General features: G+C 39.8%; 1 pseudogene; it reads left to right on the plus strand.

Annotated features, from left to right (window-relative positions):
* The first annotated feature begins 682 nt into the window (after positions 1-682).
* LOC101036338 (very-long-chain 3-oxoacyl-CoA reductase pseudogene) lies at positions 683-6,289 on the plus strand (annotated as a pseudogene).
* The last annotated feature ends 1,429 nt before the right edge of the window (positions 6,290-7,718 follow it).

Below are 7,718 nucleotides of genomic sequence, written 5' to 3' on the forward strand. Positions count from 1 at the left end.
AAGGTTGTTTGTGAGATTTAAAAATATACATGAAAATGACTTATAGTCAATTCATATGCAGGTATTAAATGTATTATGATTTTCCCTTTTCTCAGTTAGCAGTTTTCATTATTTGATAGTGTTTTCTTCCTAAAAGTAATTGAGATATTTATGAGAGTGTCTACTTTCTCACAAGGATTTCTTTAGGGGGTCGATAGCCTGATTGCTACATTCAGGGGGAAAAAATGTGTGTGTCTTTGTTCTCCTATGAACATCTGGATAACTTTACATTAATAAAATCTGAAGATTATTTCAATTTGTGTATAAAAATATTAAGATTATTCTTGATTATAGATAACTCAGTAAGATAAAGAGTGCAAATACATTTTCTAAAACTCCTTTTTATAACTTTCTGTTGTTCCTATAATATCTCACCTTAAGAGACATTTTAATTTATTCTAATACAAACTCATTCCTGGGTTTAAAATTATTTCAAAATATAGCATAGTAACTTATGCTTTACATGACATCTTTTCTGGGACAACACAGATATACATTTTTCCTAATAAGCTAGGATTTTTCTCCACCTTTTTATTTAGCTCATTTGGATATTTTGGGGACAGAAATCAGGTTATGCATTTTTGACAGGAGGAATAGTGCAGTAATGCTGTGTCTTTCTCAGTGCCATGTCAAAAGGTACACGATGTTGGTTTGCCCAATATTGATGATGTTCATTTTGATCATTAGGGTAAGGTGGCTCCACCAGGTTTTTCCAATATAAAGTTCATTTTCCCATTGTAATGAACAATTACAAAGACCTGGGCACAGTGGCTCATACCTGTAATCCCAGCACTTTAGGAGGCTGGGGTGAGCAGATTGCTTGAGCTCAGGAGTTCGAGACCAGCCTGGGCAACATGGCAGAATCTCGTATCTACAAAAAATAGAAAAAGTAGCCAGGCATGGTTGGACATGCCTGTCATCCCAGCTACTCAGGAGGCTGAGCGGGGAGGATACTTGAGCCCAGGCTGGAGTGCAGTGGGGAGATATTGGCTTACTGCAACCTCTGCCTCCCAGGTTCAAGCAATTCTTGTGTCTCAGTCTCCTGAGTAGCTGGTACGACAGGTGCCTGCCACCACGCTTGGCTAATTTTTGTATTTTTAATAGAGATAGGATTTTACCATGTTGAGCAGATCAGTCTTGAACTCCTAAGCTCAGGTAGTCTGCCCACCTAGGCCTCCCAAAGTGCTGGGATTACAGGTGTGAGCCACGGCCCCGGCCATCCCTATTTATTTTGACATTTGTTTAATGCTCGCCTCTCTTCTATTTGATTCAGTCAGATGTTCCAACTCCATCATGTACTTTCACTTTCCACCCCTGCAATCTGTCATTTCTCTAAGGGGCCCTAAGTTCCTTTTAGCGGAAAATATGTATGTGTTTGTGCATCTCTGCTTCTTACTTTAAAAAAACATAGACACACAAATGCATAGACATTTACTTTCTTCAATGTGAAAGCACTGTGTGTTCAAGGTGATAACCTGTAATTCCAGTTTAAAGCTGCATCTGCCGGGCGCGGTGGCTCAAGCCTGTAATCCCAGCACTTTGGGAGGCCAAGGCGGGTGGATCACGAGGTCAAGAGATCGAGATCATCCTGGTCAACATAGTGAAACCCCATCTCTACTAAAAATACAAAAAGTTAGCTGGGCATGGTGGTGCGTGCCTGTAATCCCAGCTACTCAGGAGGCTGAAGCAGGAGACTTGCCTGAACGCAGGAGGCGGAGGTTGCGGTGAGCCGAGATCGCGCCATTGCACTCCAGCCTGGGTAACAAGAGCGAAACTCCGTCTCAAAAAAAAAAAAAAAAAAAAAGCTGCATCTATATTCCCTGCTTCCCACTTTTCACATCTATAGCTTCTTCCTCCCATGATCCTCAATACATTTCCCCATATCCTCAAGCCTAGAATACAAAAAGGTTTCAGAATTGCTAGTGAATGGCACCACAAAAAGCAGATCAGCAAATAGCATCAAATACTTATTTTACAGTTCTTCCTTTTTTATGTTATAAAAAATAAAATAGTAGACATCTGTTGTGGTTTCTATTGTTACGGTTTCTAATTTCGTCTTGAGGTCTCTCAAGAGTGATACAGGGCAGGCAAGCCCCAAAGTGGAGCATGGCAGGCTGGGTTCTTGACTTTGCCCAGGAAATAATTCAAGGACCCCCCAGATATAGAGGGAAACAGCTTTATTGAAGCAGCAGCGTGGCACCTTGGTGATGGCTCCTGCAGAGCAGGGACACCATGAAGGCAGAGAGCAGCAGCTCAGGGCAGGTCTGCAATCATATTTATATCCACTTTCAATTACATGTAGATTGAAGGGAGGTCTGTGCAGAAATTTCTAGGGAAGAGGCAGCAACTTTGGTGCATTGGGTTATTGCCACAAAAAGGGGCAGTAAAACCCAGATGTTGTCATGACAACGGTAGATTGACATGGCACACTGGCAGGCATGTCTGATTGGAAGCTGCTTTTGTTCCCCTCTTTTATTGATTGTTTTATTTTCGAGATAGCGTCTCACTCTGTCACCCAGGCTGGAGTGTAGTTACATGATCTTGGCTCACTGCAACCTCCGCCTCCTGGTTCAAGTGATTCTCCTGCCTCACCCTCACAAGTAGCTGGTACTACAGGTGCCCATTGTCACGCCTGGCTACTTTTTGTATTTTTAATAGAGACAGGGTTTCACCATGTTGGCCAGGCTGGTCTCGAACTCCTGACCTCAGGTGATCCACCTGCCTCGCCCTCCCAAACTGCCAGGATTACAGCCGTGAGACAATGGCGCCCGGCTGTCCCCACCTATTAGCTAGTCTTCAGTCTGAGCCCCACCACTACAACCAAGTCCTGCCTCAAGAGTGCCCACGGGGCAAGATAACCCCTCTCTAGGAGAACTCTAACTGAGGGAAATTTAGGTTCCTTTGTATCAGTTAGGTGAAATACGATGAGGAAGTAAAACCAAAATGCATGAAACCAAAGAAATGTGTTACTCATAGGTCCCAGAGAGGTTTGAGGGTGCCTACAGGAGTCGGGAGGCTGCAAGGAGTTCACCCAGTGGATGGATGGGGCATGGGGAGGGCCTTCTGGGACTATGTCTTCATTAAGGTCCGTGGGCACTATTGCCTAAGCTTTCCTGTGGGTGCTGTGGCCAGGCTCGTTTAAGGAAAATACAAATAGGAGAACTTGTTTACCTGACTCTGGTATTGGTCATTCGGTTTTACAGTGGTCAGCAGCTGCAGGGCATATGGGGTTTTGAGTTAGTGGGATGAAAAGCAAGTGGGCTATGTCAAAAACAACCAGGCAGGGAGAGGAAGTTTAACTAGGGCGGAGGTGATGCACTACGACTGGGTTTTAAACAACTTATATTGGGCCTAAAAATGGATGCCAAGGCAGCAACAAATTTAAACAAATTTTAAACAAAGCAGCAACAAATATTAAACAAATTTATGACAACATCCTTGCATACCCAGCCTTAGGGTGAAAGCATCAGATATTTTATAACTAAGAATAATGTTTAGGATCTCTATAGATGCCCTTTATCAGGTTGAAAATTTTTCTTCTATTTCAGGTTTGCTGAGAGTTTTATATGTTGGGGTGTTGACGTTTGTCAGATGTTCTTTTTGTGCCTATTGACATAGTTTTCTCCTTTATTTTACTAATATGATTGATTATATTGCTTAATAATTGAATGTAAAACAAAACAAAACAAAACAAAACCCTTTAGGGCCAGTTGGCTTACACTGACTCCCAGTACTTTGGGAGGCTGAGGCGGGTCAATCACCTGAGGTCAGGTGTTCAAGACCAGCTTGGCCAACATGGCGAAAACTCGTCTCTACTAAAAATACAAAAATTAGCCAGGCATGGTGGTACGTGTCTGTAATCCCAGCTACTCAGGAGGCTAAGGCAGGAGAATTGTTTGAACCCAGGAGGCAGAAGTTGCAGTGAGCAGAGATCATGCCACTGTACTTCAGCCTGGTAACAGAGACAGACCCTCTCAAAAAATAAATACACCTTTACATTTCTGAGAAAATCCTCATTTGATCAACATATATTGTCCTTTTCATATATTACTGGATTTGAATTGCTAACATTGTATGAAAAAAATACATTTATGTTTATGAAGGTAACTGGTTAATGATATCTTTTTTTTTCTTTTCTTTTTTCTTTTTATTGTCATGTCTTTGTCAGGTGTTGGCTTCAGGATTCTCCTGCCTCATAACATGGGATGGGAATTGTTCCCTTATCTATGTTTTTGAAATGGTTTTTGTAAGACATATTTATTTCTTAAGTGTTTGATAAAATTCACCAGTCAATTCATTTGCTTCTGGAATTCTATTTGAGAAGAAGTTGATGATAGAAAATTCAATTTATTTAAAAGATATAGAGCTGTTCTTATTTTCTCTTTTATTTTAGTAATCTGTTTTTTCTTTTTCTTTTCTTTTTTTTTTTTTTTTTTTTTTTTTTTTTTTTTTTTTTTTTTTGAGACGGAGTTTCGCTCTTGTTACCCAGGCTGGAGTGCAAGGCACGATCTCGGCTCACCGCAACCTCCGCCTCCTGGGTTCAGTCAATTCTCCTGCCTCAACCTCCTGAGTAGCTGGGATTACAGGCACACGCCACCATGCCCAGCTAATTTTTTGTATTTTTAGTAGAGACGGGGTTTCACCATGTTGACCAGGATGGTCTCGATCTCTCGACCTCGTGATCCACCTGCCTCGGCCTCCCAAAGTGCTGGGATTACAGGCGTGAGCCACTGCGCCCGGCCCAGTAAGCTGTTTTTTCAAGGAAGTTTTCTGTTTAGTTTAAGTTGTTCATAATCTGTTATTGTCTATTTAATGTCTGAAAGATAGTTTATTTCAGACAATGGCAATTTTTCTCAATCATTCTTACTGGGGTTTATCCATTTCATTAACTTTTTTTTCAGGAAAACAACTTTTTGCTTTGTTAGTTTAAGCTATTGTTTGCTTTCTATTTCATTTATAGCTGCTTTTATCTTTTTAAGTATTTCCCATCTATTTTCTTTGGGTTTAATTTGCTCATCTTATTCTAGATTCTTAAGATAAAAATTTAGATGAATTTTAAACTTTTTTCTTTTCTAATACAAGTATTTAAAACTATAAATTTTCCTGTAATGACCACCTTAGCTGCATCCCACACATTTTGATACGTTTTGGATATGTTGTATCATTGTATCTTTACTATTTAAAGTATTTTCTAATTTTCTTCTTAGATTTCTTCTCATTATTTTTTCTTTTCTTTTCTTTCTTTCTTTCTTTTTTTTTTTTTTAAGACTTGAATCTTGCTCTGTTGCCCAGGCTGGAGTGCAGTGGCGTGATCTCGGCTCACTGCAACCACCACCTCCCGTGTTCAAGTAGTTCTCTGCCTTAGCTTCCCGAGTAGCTGGGATTACAGGTGCCTATCACTACCCCCAGCTAACTTTTCTGTATTTTTTGTATTTTTGTATTTTTTGTATTTTTAGTTTCAGCATCTTGACCAGGCGGGTCTTGAACTCCTGACCTTGTGATCCACCCGCCTCAGCCTCCCAAAGTGCTAGGATTACAAGCATGAGCCACCGCGCCCAGCTGATTTTTTCCTTTTTCCCTGGTTTATTTAGAAGTAAGTTGTTTTGGTTCACGAAGGTAGTGAGGTCTAGTGGAAAGCTGTGGAGAGTGCTCTCCCTGCTGCCAGCTTCCCGTGCTGGGTGGGCGCAGACACCGTGGCCTGCCTAGCGCTGCACATCTGGTACTGCTCTTCACCGCCCTCAGGATCGAAGGAGTGGGAAACCGGGTGGAGGGTGGGGGGTGCCCAGGGCTTGGAGAATGGGCAGTTGTCACAGGTAGTACAGATAAAATTGGGAAATCATATGCAGAAGAGTTAGCAAAGCATTGAATGAAAGTTGTCCTATCAGCAGATCACAGAATAAACTTGACCAGGTTTCCAGTGAAATCAAAGAAAAATTCAAAGTGGAGACCAGAACCATTGTTGCTGACTTTGCATCAGAAGATATTTATGGTAAAATTAAAACAGACCTGGCTGGTCTTGAAATCAGCGTCTTAGTGAACAATGTGGGAATGTCATATGAGTATCCTGAATACTTTTTGGACATTCCTGACTTGGACAATATGATCAAGAGAATGATAAATATTCATATTCTTTCTGTTTGTAAGATGACCCAATTGGTGCACTGGAATGGTGGAAAGATGTAAAGGGGCTATTCTAAACCTGTTATCTGGCAGTGCCATGTTCCCTGTCAGAAGAAAAGCTGTCATTTAAATTGAATAAATACAGCTTTATGAAAAAAAAAAAAAAGAAGTTTAATTTCTTCATATAGCTATTCATTTCTAACTTAATTATTTTGTGGTCAGAGAATCTGTAAAATAATCTGTTTATTATTTTAGTTTAGTTCAGTTATTTATTTATTTTTGCGACAGGGTCTTGCTCTATTACCCAGATTGAACTGCAATGACATGATCACAGCCCACTGCAGCCTTGAATTCCTGGGCTCAAGAGATCCTCCCGTCTCCACCCCCAGAGGAGCTGGGACTACAGGCACGCACCACCACGATTGGCTAATTTTTTTTATTTTTATTTTTTATAGAGATAAGGTCTCATGTTACCCAAGCTGGTCTCAAACACCTGGGCTCAAGGCCTGGGCTCAAGGCCTGGGCTCAAGTGATCTCCAGCCTTAGCCTCCCCAAGTGCTGGGATTACAGGCATAGAGCCACTGTGTGACCCACTCTTTAAAACTTACTAAAACTTGTTTTTATTCCTTGTGTTGAAGTCTCTTTTATCTGGTATTTATTAACATAGCCATCTCAGATTCCTTACATGTACTGTTTGCATAGTATATCTTTTTCTATTATTGGATTTCATTCCCTCTGTACTTTACACAGAGTAACCCTTTTAAACAGCATGTAGTTAGGTCTTGCTTTTTAATAAATCTCGTCTGACAATCTGTTTTTAATAAGCGTGCTTAGTACCTTTACATTGGATGTAATTACTGATATGATTAGATTAAAGCCTGCCATTTTATTTGTTTTCTGCTAAATAAAATACAAAGAGTTACAAAGAATGAAAATATAAGATCAGACTGTATAACTATATAACTGATCTTATATTTTGATTCCTTATAACTCCTTTCTTGCCTTCTTTTAGTTTTAGCAAAAATTTTTATTATCACATTCCATTTTAATTTCTCTACTTTTTTTTAAGCTGTACTTCTTTACCTTATTTTTAAGTGACTGTTCTGGAAATAACCACTAAAAGTATGCATACTTATCATAATCACCTTGTAAGAAATAAATGTCTGCTGTTTAAGTCACCCAGTTTATGGCATTTTGTTACGGCAGCCTGAACCAACTGAGATGATTCTTGTCCTGTACGACTTTCAGTAGTAAGCAATGGTGATGAAGAAACCACAGCTGAAACAATACCAAATGCTGATGAGGAGGCAACAGCAGAACTCTCATCCATACCTCCAGCTAGGCAATTTGTACTGTGCAGAAGAAGACACGTGCAAGAGTTTTCACTAAAGCACTGTTTTTAACAGTAAAAAAATAAATAAATAAAATTAAAATTAAAAACAGCCTGCATGTCCCTTAGTAGGAGACTAGATAAATAAATTGTGGACTTTTCATAAAATAGAATATTATATGAGAGTTAGATGAAATAATTAGAACTGTAAGAATAAACATAGATTTTA

The sequence above is a fragment of the Saimiri boliviensis genome, chromosome 4 (assembly GCF_048565385.1).
Source record: "Saimiri boliviensis isolate mSaiBol1 chromosome 4, mSaiBol1.pri, whole genome shotgun sequence".
NCBI classification, from domain to species: domain Eukaryota; kingdom Metazoa; phylum Chordata; class Mammalia; order Primates; family Cebidae; genus Saimiri; species Saimiri boliviensis.